The sequence below is a fragment of the Phycodurus eques genome, chromosome 2, assembly GCF_024500275.1.
Source record: "Phycodurus eques isolate BA_2022a chromosome 2, UOR_Pequ_1.1, whole genome shotgun sequence".
NCBI lineage: Eukaryota > Metazoa > Chordata > Actinopteri > Syngnathiformes > Syngnathidae > Phycodurus > Phycodurus eques.
Window position 1 is genome coordinate 18,998,944 of NC_084526.1, and position 15,983 is coordinate 19,014,926.

Sequence of the window (15,983 nt, forward strand, 5' to 3'; positions counted from 1 at the left end):
AACCAGGATCGTACAGCTCGTCTCATTTAGCTTAGCTGGCCAACCTTATTGTTCAAACGCTACATACTGTCGCTTTGTCCATAATCTGCATTTACCTTGGTTAGTTTTTGGAACCAAAGAAAAAAAGCATTTTGCCTTCTGAGCTCTATAAGATCTGGTACAGTGTGGATCAGCCTTTGTCTTTCACACAAAACCCAGTTCACACTGCACATGGCATAGCGCAATCAGATAATTAGATGGCGACAGCACCAGCGTCTGGTGTGACGTGTAAGTACTTGTTGGAGGGTGAGATTTGCTTTCGATACAGTGGGTCGCGAAAGTGTCAGGTGTTAAACTTCACACCTGTCCTGGCATTTGTGGAATGTCCTTAAACAGCAACGGTCTCCCGCATCTAATGACAGTCCTCATCCCCCACATTTTGTGATGGCGACACAGGGGGGAAAAAATCCCGAGAATTCATCTGCAGTAGCTCCCCCACCAATCGTTTTATTGATCACTGAACCCGTCAATCCAACCAATCACCTGCCTCCAGTCCTGACGGGCCATTCATTTGAAGTCATATGCCAATTTGCCTTGTCATTTCCAAGAGGCAGGGGTCTGCAATTATTGTAAATATCTCCCGCCACTCCCTCTGGCAAGCCCTCAACGTCACCCAAAGACATAAGTGCCTTTTCTGTTTGTTTCCTTTTATCTAGGGGAGGGGTTTCTCTCTCGCCCCCACCCCCTCCAACTTACTATTCTATTCTGATGTCTCAGCCAAATGTCATAAATGAAGTCAAAGTGCGCCCCCACCCCCATTCGATTAAGCCGGTAATTAAGATGTAAAGCGTTTAGCGATCACACCTATGATAATAGCAGTGGGCCGTGTACATCAGCTGGGGTCTGACTTCCATTATCAATGTTTGGAGTGTGTTTTAAATACAGGCTGTTGGGAGTCAGCAGTCTTCACACTAATGACGATGTTCTGCGGCTATCGACTCGTGCTGGGGAACTGTCGCAGTCACCTGGTCAAACAAAGGACTTGTAAAGTGTTCCTGAACAGAATCACCTTAGCTGCCAAGTGCAATAATTGCGGGAGAATCTGTCCCAAGTGACGTTTGTGCAGATCATATTGGCAGGACGGAACAGCGTCAACACGCTATTGAAAGACAAGGCTTAAAAAAGGAGATTAAAAACACATCATGCGCTTGACGTCTCTCCTGGGAAGACTTCAAAGTCAAACGGGTCTCACTTGAAAAGTTTTATACTGTGGCACCAACCCTTACATACTGTTAACAAATTTGACCGATTTTTATACTCGACTAGTGGCGGCTAGTCAATAGATGGCGCTAGGCCTCCCCACCACGCATGGTCACCACCATATTGCCATATTACTTTCCTATTACTTTCCTTGAAGCCCAAAAAAATAATTAGAATATTGATAGCAAAATAAAAAAGATCTCAAAATATATCTATTTTTAGATGAGCAGGATAAACAGAATATAGGTAATGATGAGTAAAGATGTTTTAGTCATCTCTGCTGTCTGTCTTAATGACGTCACATTTGATCTGGGGCTCAAAAATCTTTACCCAATGACTCTTGTTAAATGTTTGACGCGCACAGTAGCTCTGATTCGATGCAAGCGATAGACATCCATCCTGCTGTCGGAACTTGGTTTCCATTGGAGTCTATGCCTATATATCCAGATATATGTCTGTGGTTGTCCACGTGTTTCTATGTCTGTTAACATGTCTGGATCAAGTGAGACAAAGTATGTCTGTTGGAATTGCTATTTTACACGATGGAAACAGACGACGGGCGAGACAGACGTCCTCTGTAAATTACCGGATCGGAAGACAAGATTCCAAAAACGTGATTAGCGAATAGTCGACCTCAAGCTTTAAACGTCAACTCATGCAGTCAACTAATTTGTTCAACCCCTACCTTAAATGTATCTATTCAAAAACGATTTCATAAAGCTGTTATGTGAATAACCCCTTCGACGCTTTCTGCTCGAAACTAACATGTCTTCTCTGGGGACCGGTTCGTTCAGTACAGACTGCAGGCACTCGTTTCACAAGCACACGTCACACGCTTTCTACGGCAGACTTTGTTTTTGCTTCCGATTTGCATTCACAGCTTTGATGAGGCAATACGCTTGTGCTCTGGTCCTGTTTGTGTGGCGAACAGATGTGAGGACCGATATGTGTTTTTGGGGAAGACGGGGGCTAGTGAGTGGCAGGGAAGCACAGCCGCTGGCGACCCCCTCAGCGTTTGGGCAATCGCACACTGGCGTTAACGGTTCTGCTCCAGCACAGGGCTAGGGTCACATGTCCCTGGAGATGTTTGCAGGGAGATGTCCCCCATGCCCCCACCCCACACACACACACACACACACACACACACACACACACACACACACATGCACACACACACACATGCACACACACTCTCACCCTGTTGTGCTTGTTTACACTCAACGGGGTAACGTTTGGCTGTTAACAAGGGGAGGCAGGCAGGGGGGGAATTCAAACTGGGAAAACAGCCGTCTTGTGAGCGCCAAGGACCCTTACTGTGAATATTAAAGAGAGATGGAGAAGGGAAGAAAGTGGAAAAGCAGCTATTTGGACCAAAAGAGCCCCCGAGCATATAATAAGCATGCCTCTTTCACTGCAAAAAAAGTGGGGAGGGCACTGAAGGGGAAAGGAAGTCGTTAGAAAAAAACAAACTCCTTTTAAAAAAAAAAAAAAAAGCATTAGAGCATGTGTGCGCTAAAGCATGTGTGCGCAAATGTGAGTGACTACCGGTTGTGTCGTACACGGAGATGCCGAGATCCCAACTATTGGATTGGACAAGGTGTGACGGTATTTGTTTTGGGTTTAAAAAGACAAAACGAGCCGCAAGATGGAGGAAAAGTGGCACTTTGGAGCGTCTGATGCCAGGCTGTCTGGACCAACAAGAAGATGGGGGTGGTACTGCTTGGTTTAAACAAGCACGCAATCACAAAAATCGACCTTATATACTTATATAACAGCACAGGGCAAAACGATGATTTGATTTTTAAAAACGGACAAATGGGTCAGGTCATTTGTAGATGCGGTTTAAAAATGGTTCATTTCATTCTCATTTTAAATATATAAATGTTCATATGTTCTGTAATTATATGTTGAGATATATTTATGGGGGTATACTGTATATGTACTGTATGTATGAATGAATGTCGGTTTGCACTTACTACTCCATGTCAGACCAGCAGTATGTGGGGTTTCAGGATGGATTTTTTTTTTTTACTGTATTATAAAAACAAACATTCTATCAAAAATATATTTAATATATTTAATTATAATTATATTATATTAATTATATTATTATTATGAATTATATATAATTATAATTAATTATCTAATTATATTTAATCTATATTTAATCTAATTATTAACAGTTATTTAATAAAGCACATACAAATATATATGTAGAGTATATTTAAAATTCTTCATTTTCTGTTTACATTTGCTAATTTACAATAAATAAGTTACCAATATTAAATAAATTAACCAATTAATAATTAGATAAATGAAAAAAATATATACTGTAATTATATTTGAACGAACCAATTTTAGGTGAGAAACAGCACGTATATCAGACAGATGGACACCAATCAATGAAAAATACAGTTTTAGCAAAAAAGGTCTTAACATAATCATCATAGCCATGCTTAATGGGGGATTGAACAACAGCGTTGCAGCATTAAAGAAGTTCTTTTGTTCCCAATTTAAGTTTGCGAGGGGACATAATCTCTCTGAAACTAGCTTGGACTATTGCTTCTAAAAAAAATAAATGTTTCATACTTTCCGCAATTTCCTTGCAAACTATAATGGACTGTTTCCCGCAAACTGTCGCTGCAGTTACCACAAGTTGCACTGTTTGGATTTTGTGACTGAGATTCGACGGAATTGAGAAGAGGAAAAAGTGAGGCGACAGGCCAAGGAGAAAAAGGGAAGGGGGCGGCTGAGAGGTGACTTTATTGAGCTCCCACCCTCGGGTCGTCTTTTCGCCAGTCATCAGGGACCTGGCTTGTCTATTGTTGCTCGTCTGACAAGACCTGTACAAGTGGGCTAAATAAAGACTGACAAAGACCCATCACACACTCCTTCCCTACTTTACAAGCCCCTCAAGCAGATTTCAGTCCATCTGACTCAAGCGTTGTTTTGCTCCTTACAAGTGTTGAGAGTGGCACTTTTATTTCCAGAATGCACAATACAGCTTTGGTCGTCTTCATAAAAAATACTAATCTACTAATATTACTAACCTTTATACTTGCATTTTAAACTCACCAGTAATTCCATTTACCAAGATGGCACACATTACTTCCTCTTTGTGCGGCTTAGGTTGCTAATTAAGTCACACCCTCCTACACGTTATGATTATTTATTTTTATTTTTTGTTTGTTTGTTTTTTGGGGCAGGGGTAATTTTTTAGAAAATTAGGTGTGCACTTTTTATTTCAAAAAGGTATTTTTGAGGGGGGAGTCAGTATATCGCAAATGTTTTGCAGCATTCTTTAAGAAAGAAGTATACTTTTTCAGAAAAAGGTTGTAAAGGTACAGAATAGGAAAAAAGTTACAGAAAAAGTCAGGGTGTAATATTACAATAATAAATGTATATTTTTTGAAGAAAAAAATAAATGTTTAATTTATAAGAAAAAAAGTTGTACGACAATCGTCATAATGAGTGCATCAAGAGCATCACTATGTTACAACAACAAAAAAATGACAAAATAAGAAAAGTGACAATTTTATTACAATAAAGTCGTTGTAATAGTACAAGTCCATACTATTAGTTCACATGTGCCACAAGTCGGTGAACTCCATGCAAGTAGTTCAGAAACAGTGGTTGCATAAGTATAAGTTAGTTCAACGATTTACAGGAAAGCAAAATATTTGAGCACTTTTCAATTAATGCAATCATTTTTTTAAATTCACAAATAAAAACACAGCACTTATTTGAAGCAATTGTCTGAAACAATGCGTATACAACTAAATATGAGTTCAATGATGGTGCACGACTGGTTAGCACGTCTGCCTCACAGTTCTAAGGACCAGGTTCAAATCCGGCCTCGCCTGTGTGGAGTTTGCATGTTCTCCCCGTGCCTGTGTGGGTTTTCTCCTGGTACTCCAGTTTCCTCCCACATCCCAAAAACATCCATGGTAGGTTGATTGACAACTCTATATTGGCCGTAGATCTGAATGTCAGTGCGAATGGTTGTTTGTTTTTATGTGCCCTGCGATAGGCTGGCGACCAGTTCAGGTTGTACACTGCCTCTCGCCCGAAGATAGCTGAGATGGGCTCCAGCCCGCCCGCGACCCTCGGGAGAGGAGAAGGGGTACGGAAGATGAATGAATGAATGATTCACTTGAAAGCAAAATCATCAAAAATTGATTACCTTATACATTATAAATTTGAGTTTGCATGGAAAAATGAGAAACAGATGTGAAGCAGTTCTCAGAAACAGTGTTTAAACATTTGAAAATGTGCTTAGCCATTCACAGAAAAGCAAAATCAACAATATTTTTCACTTTTTTCAGTAAATGTTTGGATTTCAAAAGAAACATTCAACGCGAATGTGAAGCAATTCTCAAAAAACAAAATACTTATGATCCTAAAATTGTTTAGCAATTCACAGGAAAGCAAAATCTGCATAGGTTTTTCATTTGATACAGTAAATCTTTGAGTTTGCAAATAAAAATGGAACACAGATGTGAAGCAGTTCTCATAAACAGTGTTTTTTCTCAGTCAATATTAGGTCAGTGATTCACAGGGATACAAAAGATTACATGTTCGTTTTTCCTTTTCAGTTTATAAATGTTTTGAGTTTATATAGAAAAACTCAGGCACTGTTATTTTTTGAATAGCCTAATATACATTTTTTCTTCACTTTCTATTACCATATTTTGTTCATGTTTTTATTTAGAATAGAATGCATATTGCTCCCACTGAATTAGCATATATGGATATAAAATAGATATGAAAGCTTTTGAGCTTGAACTGACTTTTTAAACACACTTCTGTTGTTATGAACACAACTGTATATAACACATAGCCAAGTCTCATTTGCACCTCCAAAAGTGTTTGTTGAACTATTTCCACAACTTTTTCATAGCACGCCTGACATTTTTATCTCCCCCTTTTCTAGATTTTACATGGCGCGGTCACCTAAATAACACACTTTAGCAAAAACAGACATGCATGCAGAGACTCCCTCGCTCTGCCAAACATACAGTTACGGCTCGCGCGTGTGTGTGTGGCCGAAGGGGATGTGAGGAACACACATGAGGACCTCACACTGCGTCAGCACACCGGCCGTGTGTGTGTGTGTGTGTTTCTAGTTTTTAAAGAGTAATTACAAATGGCGTCACATTTTGCAGCTCTCTTCCTGAAATAGACAAATTTAGAGAATGGAACATGCAGAAGGCGAGTAGATGCAGTGCTAACAGGAAATCCAAGGCCTATGCCTCTTTTCCCCTGCATGGTACCAGCTAATGTTACATGGTGCTATCATATTTTTAAGCTTCTAAAGTTTACTGTGCAAGCACGGTGGATGAGTGGTTAGCACATCTACCATACTGTTCTGAAATTTGGGGTTCAAATCTCATCTCCTCTTACAACCCCAATTCCAATGAAGTTGGGACGTTGTGTTAAACATAAAAACAGAATACAACGATTTGCAAATCATGTTCGACCTGTATTTAATTGAATACACTACAAAGACAAGATATGTAATGTTCAAACTGATAAACTTTATTGTTTTTAACAAATAATCATTAACTTAGAATTTTATGGCTGCAACACATTCCAAAAAAGCTGGGACAGGGTCATGTTTAACATTGTGTTACATCACCTTTTCTTTTAACAACATTCAATAAACGTTTGGGAACTGAGGACACTTAATTGTTGAAGCTTTGTAGGTGGAATTCTTTCCCATTCTTGCTTGATGTACAGCTTCAGCTGTTCAACAGTCCGGGGTCTACGTTGTCGTATTTTACGCTTCATAATACGCCACACATTTTCAATGGGAGACGGTTCTGGACTGCAGGCAGGCCAGTCTAGTACCCACACTATTTTACTACGAAACCATGCTGTTGTAACACGTGCAGAATGTAGTTTGGCATTGTCTTGGTGAAATAAGCAGGGGCGTCCATAAAAAGACGTTGCTTGGATGGCAGCATATGTTTCTCCAAAACCTCTATGTTCCTTTCACCATTGATGGTGCCTTCACAGATGTGTAAGTTACCCACGCCATTGGCACTAACACAGCCCCATACCATCACAGATGCTGGCTTTTGAACTTTGCATCCATAACAGTCCGGATGATTCTTTTCCTCTTTGGCCCGGAGGACACGACGTCCACAATTTCCAAAAACAATTTGAAATGTGTACTTGTCGGACCACAGAACACTTTTCCACTTTGCATCAGTCCATCTTAGATGAGCTCGGGCCCAGAGAAGCCGGCGGCGTTTCTGGGTGTTGTTGATAAATGGCTTTTGCTTTGCATAGTAGAGTTCCAAGTTGCACTTACGGATGTAGCGCCGAACTGTATTTACTGACATTGGTTTTCTGAAGTGTTTCTGAGCCCATGTGGTGATATCCTTTACACATTGATGTCGGTTTTTGATGCAGTGCCACCTGAGGGATCGAAGGTCACGGGCATTCAATGTTGGTTTTCGGCCTTGCCGCTTACATGCAGTGACTTCTCCAGAGTCTCAGAATTTTTTGATGATGAAATCCCTAAATTCCTTGCAATTGTACGTTGAGGAACATTGTCCTTAAACTGTTTGACTATTTTCTCACGCACTTGTTCACAAAGAGGTGAACCTCGCCCCATCTTTGCTTGTGAATGACTGAGCAATTCAGGGAAGCTCCTTTTATACCCAATCATGGCACCCACCTGTTCCCAATTAGCCTCTTCACCTGTGGGATGTTCCAAACAGGTGTTTGATGAGCATTCCTTAACTTTCTCAGGCTTTTTTGCCACCTGTCCCAGTTTTTTTGGAATGTGTTGCAGCCATAAAATTCTAAGTTAATGATTATTTGCTAAAAACAATCAAGTTTATCAGCAGTTCTGCCCTTTTCCTGCATTGCTGTTTTGTATCAATAGCACCTTTGCAGAATGGTGGTGCGAAGTAGACTCAGCAATTTTACGCCTGAGCAGAGGCAGGGTGACACCCGGGTGTAAGTGTGTTCCACAATGCCGGGACACGGATGTGAAGTTTGACACCCAACACTCAGATTTCTCTCCCTGCTGCGTTGACAACAATTGTCATCATCCGACGACTAGTATTTTAAAGCACACAGTTGCCGCAATGTCCCGCCTTTGCTGTGTTCTGTGTAAAAGTCAAAGTGCTGGGCTCTGATGCGGCTATTTTTGAGTACCTCTGTGTGAAATTTGTGTTTTTCCTTTATCTTTTCTTTATCTTAATTGAAAAGTAAAAAAATTTAATGTCAAATGTAAAAAAAAATAAAATAAAACTATAAAATTGTGTGACAATTAGATTATTATTGATTTAAAAAAATAAATGTTCATAAATAATTTATGGATTGAAAATAAAATAAAAATAATTTTAAAAAATAATAATTAAATTAAATAATTTAATAATTTCAATGTTACAGGTCTATATTATTATTGTTTTAGTGTTGATTATTAGTATTATTAAAGTATACCGTCCGTGCATTTTCGAGACTGCTTATCCTGTTCAGGGTCACGAGGAGCTGGAGCCCATCTCTGCTGACTTTGGGGCGAAAGGCAAACTACACCCTGGATTGGTAACCAGTCAATCACAGGGCACATTTAGGGCTCTATTATCAAAGATGGTACAACTGCGGCAGGGCACAAATGCTGGCGTATTCAGAATTTCGTGCAAGCGCAAGGCTCGCCGTGCGTGTTTGAGTATTTCACAGACCGTCAGAACGAGGGTCTGTCCTTGGAGATGAAGATGAAGCCCGACGCAGTGGGTAGACTACTGATTTAGGGGGATTTGATCGGGCCACGGGGAGACAGATATACAAACTCTGCTGACATGTGTGGTGGATGTCAGACATATTCTATTCATTAATATGCAAACAGTGGGCATTAAACCCTCGGAATTATTGTAGAAATTAATTCATCCATCCATCCATTTTCTGAGCCGCTTCTCCTCACTAGGGTCGCAGGCGTGCTGGAGCCTATCCCAGCTATAATCGGACAAGAGGCGGGGTACACCCTGAACTGGTTGCCAGCCAATCGCAGGGCACATAGAAACAAAAGACCATTCGCACTCACGCAATTTAAAGTCTCCAATTAATGCATGTTTTTGGGATGTGGGAGGAAACCAGAGTGCCCGGAGAAAACCCACGCAGGCACGGGGAGAACATGCAAACTCCACACAGGCGGGGCCGGGGATTGAACCCGGGTCCTCAGAACTGTGAGGCTGACGCTCTAACCAGTCGGCCACTGTGCCGCCCTATTATTATTATTATTATTATTATTATTATTATTATTATTATTATTATTATTATTATTATTATTATTATTATTATTATTATTATTATTATTATTATTATTATTATTATTATTATATTTTTAAATCATCCCACTGGCTGGCAAACTTATGGGGGATGGGGGGCACACGAACGATCGGGGCAGATACATGAGGTCCGTGGACATATTTAAGTCATAAGTGGTTAGCCCCAGCTCATTCTGTATTTAATATGCGTACCCGCTTACATTGTCTGTTGCCACACCGGCCAAGAGCAGTGACAATGCTCCACGCACGGATCACTGCAATTATGCCTCGTCCTCTTCTGCACAGAGATGTATCCGTCGAGACTGTCACTGCATCACATTTAAAGGGAAAGAGAGGAGCCACTTTGATTGGCCAAGATTGTAATTGGCTATGGTCACTCCCAACACCGCACAGACCTCCCTCTTTTAAATACTTTTACGGGCGGCATGCCGCAGGTGGTAGAGTGGTCGTTTGCCAACCCGACGGTTGTGCGTTTGACCCTCAGCCCTCGTTACCATGTCAAAGTGTCCTTGTACAAGATACTAAACCCCAAGTTCCTCCTGATGCCGTGTCACCAGTAGGGTGAATGAGGAGACAGTGTTCAAGCGCTTTCAGTACCTTGAAGGTAGAAAACCTCTGTACAAGTGAAAGCCCCTTTACCAAATATACTGGCTTGCACTCTATCTATGAAATTATCAAATTATCAACACCCGTTCTAACGCGCCTCTGCGCTAGAAAATAGTGCCCTTAGAGACAGACAACCATTCACACACATTCCCACCGTCACTGAGTAGGAATTGAACCTATGGGGCTTTTCCACCAAACAGTCCGGAACTTTGAGTGCCTGGTACCAAAAGGTTCCTGTGGCCCGCATGGTTTGTGTTTCCATCGCACATATTAGTTCAGGGTAGCTTAACCAAATGAGACTGATGTTGCTCATTATTGACACCTATTGGATCTAAAAAAGAAAAATGCTGGTATTTCAAGATTTCAAGTTAATATCTTATTTTATATCTTAAACTAAGTTTGAAATATGTTTAATATCTTCAAAACCCCGCGACGCTAGTGAGGAGAAGTGGCTCAGAAAATGGATGGATGGATGGATATCTTCAAAACCTAACCCTTTATTTATCCAGGTGAGGCAACTGAGGACAGATTCTCATTTACAATGCCAACCTGGCTGCAAACAGTCTCTGCGGTAGGGATTTGTGTTATATAAAGGTACATTTCAATAATCTAATTTACTGAGATGGTAGAATATATTTATTTTAATTTATTGAGATGACATACCCAAATAGATTGTGCAGCAGAAGCCTGAAGATGACTATTGATGTGATTTATTAGCTGGAAATGAGCAAGACAATGAAGCCTTACACAGTTCCAGTACAGATTTGAGAACAATAAATCACATCTATAGTCATCTGCAGGCCTCTACATTTATTTATTTATTTATTTATTTGTTAGTTTATTTTTATTAAAAAAGAAAAACAATTCTATTGTCTTAGCATTCAGGCAATTACATTTTTTAAAGCAAGTTCTCCAGCTTCAGAGAACATCCGTTCACATGCCTTTTATGGACATTTTATTCACCATGTGCTGTGATTTAATGTAATATGTAACTTGTTACTATATCACATTGTACAGTTTATATGTATTTGCTTCCATCCATCCATCCAATTACTGAGCCACTTATCCTCACAGGCGTCACGGGATTGCTGGAGCCTATCCCAGCTACCTTCGGGCAGGAGGCGGGGTACACCCTGAACATGCAAACTCCACACAGGCGGGGCCAGGATTTGAATACCGGTCCTCAGAACTGTGAGGCAGACGCTCTAACCAGTCGTCCACCATGCCGCACGTATTTGCTTCTGTTTTGCTTTTTTAGTCTGCTGTCTGCAGCCAGGTTGGCATTGCAAATACCTCACCGGGATAAGCTTCAAAAAATAAATAAAAATACATGACTTTATGGACAGCTCTTAGTGAGTTTTTAACTACAGCAGTGGGAAGTACTTGGTATCTGTACATGTACTTGCATAAGAAAAACAAAAACAAATTGTGCATTGCAAATATTTATTTGTGCACGTACAAACACAGACAAAAAGCCGGGCTTCATTCCCTTGTCTTGCACTATGGCAAATGTGGCATTTTTCCACAGACTGGAGAAGCTCCTGCTTGGGAAGGTTTTTTAATTATTTTTTCCCCTCACCCCGCGATTGATTGGATTGGACCATCAGAGGGTCTAGCCTCACTCCCCTCAGCCCCGGCCGAGGAAGACGCACACGCCCGCTTGTGCTCGGACCTCCGCTCTTTAGCGGAACCAAGTCGGCCAGCGGCGGAGATCTCGCCGCGAGCCCGAGGCCTGCTGCCGCCACGCTCGATCGGTGATTCGAAGCTTTGCTTTTCAGTGTATTTTAATCCTCTTATTTTGAGCCTTGCGTAACCCCCCCCCATCCAGTTATGGTGGCTCTGTGAATGAAAAAGTAAACGCTCGTCAGCACAGCCCACCCCCTCAAAGAGTTCCTGGTAGCTCTAGGGAGACACTATCCGCCAGGGGGAATGAAATAATCCAGGGTGAACCTTCCGTACCCTAGTGGTTTTTTTCGGTGATGACACAGGGGGAAGTCAAGCTACCAGGGTAGCTAGGGAAGTTCCTGCAAAGGTTCCTCCGGTGGGAAAGCCCCTTGTGCTGCATGTGAGACACACGTACCCCTACATCTCTGACTCTTAATACAGTAGTATTATAAACATATAATTGCATTACACTTAGTTGCACCAACACAAACAAACACACACCATATTAATGTAGGGTGCGTTGGGAAGTTCACGTCGGGCGCGCTCACCGCGACCCGGAACCTTTGGTAACTCAGAGTGTTGGTAGTCTGTGTGCCACTCGATGTAAGTAAAACGGACACATTCAATATGGCGTATGTACTGACGCATCCCTAGCAATAGCCATCACGTTCAGTAGTAAAGTTATAGAAAGTGGAGCATGTTCTGTCTCTGGGTGGGAACATCAGACTGAATTTCCAACGGACCCCAAACACTAGGCTGGAGCTAGGATTGGTCAACCACTGCATGATCTCACGACGCCCAAAAAACAAGCGGACAAGAACTTTTGCGGTCTCTTTTCCATGGGTGTTGTTCTGAACCAAGTGGAGGAGAGCCCAGCGCTGAACCATTTCCAACCTTTTTGTTTTACTTTGTATTTTCGAATAAATTGTTAAACTTTTCATCCGGCCTAATCATTGAAGTTTTACCTCGACCAGAATTAAAGAACTGGGCAATAGAGGTTTGTACGGCCAGCAGGTTATACGCGGGCCGGCAGGTTTTCTTTGTTCTCTTTTCCTAACATTACAATAAGATGCACCTATTACAATTCTGTAACACCTTTTATGGCAAAATTGAACATTTTTTCTGTCCTTTCAAAACACTTTTTTGTATGATTTTCTATGAAATCCCCACATTGAGGTGAGGCTTGAGATGCTTTATCGTTTGCATGCCAAGTGTGTCCCTGTGTGTGTGTCTGTCCTAGTGAAGCGGTTTGTGTGTGGTTGTGACCTGTAACACCTCTGCGACACCTCTCAACTTGTTTTCCCTCAAACAAGCCGCACTGAAAGGAAATGTGGGGTGAGTCAAGGGGGGATGGGGGGGGGGGGGCATCTGGAACGGCTGTGTAGATCATGTAACAACAAACAGGGGCCATTGATATCAGGTGATGCTGCAGGAAGTTGTCAAGGGGCACAAGGGGGGGGGGCTTGCTGGGGGTGGGGTTAATGGTGTGAGGTGGTGTAAGGCGGGGGCGACGCTCAAGGACAATAGTGGGGCTTGATCTCTTAATTAATGGAGGCCATTCTCTTGCACCGCTGCAGGTTGTGAATTTTAACATGGGTCATTTTTCAGCGGTGTGGTCACCTGTAGGACAAAAAAAAGAAGCAGTCATTTAATAACTTGAGAAAACATCGAGTATGACTGCATGATGTCATGCATTTTTCTCGATGTCTGGGAGCAGGAGGCCGGCTTATGACAATCCCTTTAATCAAGCTTCTAATCCTGGTGCAGGATGTCAAGACGGAGGCCCGTGCTGCGCTTCATATTTGCGAGGGGGCATACTACGGGGGTCAGGGGTTTAGGTTTTCTGGATTAACATGACAGAACTGCTTCTTTTTTTTGTGCACAAAAACAACAAAACACTTGTTTTGTACACTAATGCAGTGATTCCCAACCACTGTGCTGTAAAAGATCATCTGGTGTGCCGTGAAGACTTATCCAATTTCACTTCATTAGTTCAGAAATGCGGCACGGTGGCCGACTGGTTAGAGCGTCAGCCTCACAGTTCTGAGGAGCGGGGGATGTTCTCCCCGTGCCTGCGTGGGTTTTCTCCAGGCACTCCGGTTTCCTCCCACATCCCAAAAACATGCATGAATTGGAGACTCTAAATTGCCCGTAGGTGTGAATGTGAGTGCGAATGGTTGCCCTGCGATTGCAACTGGCAACCAGTTCAGGGCGTACCCTGTTCAGGGCGTACCCTCGATATTTCATATCGAGTAAGTCAATTTATGAATTAAGGAATCATTAAATCGTGATTTCAATAAGTGTACTTTTTGTAACATTTTTGTTTGGTGGTGTGCTGTGACATTTTTATAAATGTAAAATATAGAAATAACGGAAGTTTCTGGGTCAAACAGTCACCATCATAAAGCCTGTATTGATAGATTTGTTTTCCAAAAATTTTAGTAGAATTCTGAACTGTTCAATTTTAGAAGTTTCCCGGAAAGGCATTTTCAAGTAACTAGTCCAGTTATGAACAAATATTAACATTTTATTCAAAAAATGTTTTACCTTAATGTAAAGGTTTATCAATGGCACGTTTCCAGAGTCAAATTTCTGTCACATATGTCCAGTTCTTCGTCAAACTCAGAAGTTTTACGTCCCCTTAAGAAGTAAGTGTTGGTGGAAAATGTACAATTGATCCTTTTATTCTCGCTGAACTAAGGTCTCGTATGACATCATATTTGATGGAAAATGAACCTCGGGAAGGTTTGTGCGACTAATTTTTCAGAAAAATGGGTTCAAATTTTGAATTATATGACTTTAAAGTCCAGCTTTGAACATACGTGGTTCTTAACTTATAGTTTCATTTTGTACTAAAATCCCGCGAGAACACGACAAGCTAATTAATCAATTAACAGAGCCAAATTGTGCTTTCATATCACAGGCATCCGACTCTACTTTTAAGTTTTATGTTACCTGAAGGAACAAGTTTTGCATAAAGCAACAGTCAATTGTACAAATATAAATTCATCAATTGATGTTTTTTTTTCTTCTGAATTTTGAACATACAGCACCGTACAAAAGAAAAAAAAAAAAAAAATTACATTATAAATAAAGTACCCCTGACTGAAACACTGTGTACAGCTGATCCTAAAAGGAATAAGAAGATAAACCTTAAAATTATGTGATCATTTTGTGTGTTTTTCCTTTTGGGGGGGGGGGGGGGGGGGGTGTAACACAACAGCCTGCTGCTGCTTTCTCTCGCATTGGCTGCCAGTATCACACACAGACACACACACTCACACACACAGAGGTGACCCAGATGAGGCTCGTTGTAATTCCACAAGCATGGTTGAGATGGAGGTAAAAGGGTGAGGGGGTGCATTCAAAGAAAAAGCCCACCACGTGTTGAATGTGGCATCACGCAAGAGGAAAAGAGGAGGCTTCCCAGTGAGAGACACTCGCACGACGGAAGGGCAGACGGGTGGGACCCACCTTTTGTCAACTATTGAATGCATCATATGAAGTCAGGACATACTGATTGTGCATTAGAAAAGAACAAAAAGTGCTTTTTTGGGGGGCACTGTAGGAACTTGGTTCCTGAGGCATTTCATATAGGGAACATGGCAATCCAGTCATTTGTTTTAATGGGTTGTTGTAAGCTATTGTTCTGACTGTCAAGCAGTAGTTGATAGTTTTGTGCTATTTATCATTAGTGGCACATGTGGCAATGTTATGGCAAGGTTTTGTCTTCTTTTTTATATTCTAATCCACATGCCCAATGCTCTGTTAAAATCAGAGAGAGACAAAAACAACACACATCTAAATTCTGCCTATAGCAACATGTGTCAGTGCATGTACAATACAGTATCTATTTTATATTTAATACAGAATAGTGATTCAGCTGCTGTCATTCATCTATTGATTTGTCTGCCAGCCTGTCTGTCTGACTGTCTAAATGTAAAGTTTTTAAATGTTCCTATCCGAATCATTTGTGTTATATTTGATGTTTCGTCTGTGCCGGCCATTTAAAAAAAAAAAAAAAAACACGTACACACGCGCTGCACGCACGAACACATCCCCCGCTCGGCTGGACCGGGCTGCAAATCACCTTGTTTACAATCTCACACTAACACTCACATCAATTAACTGCACATTGATTTTGCCGCCTGGGACATTACAATATTGCTGAAC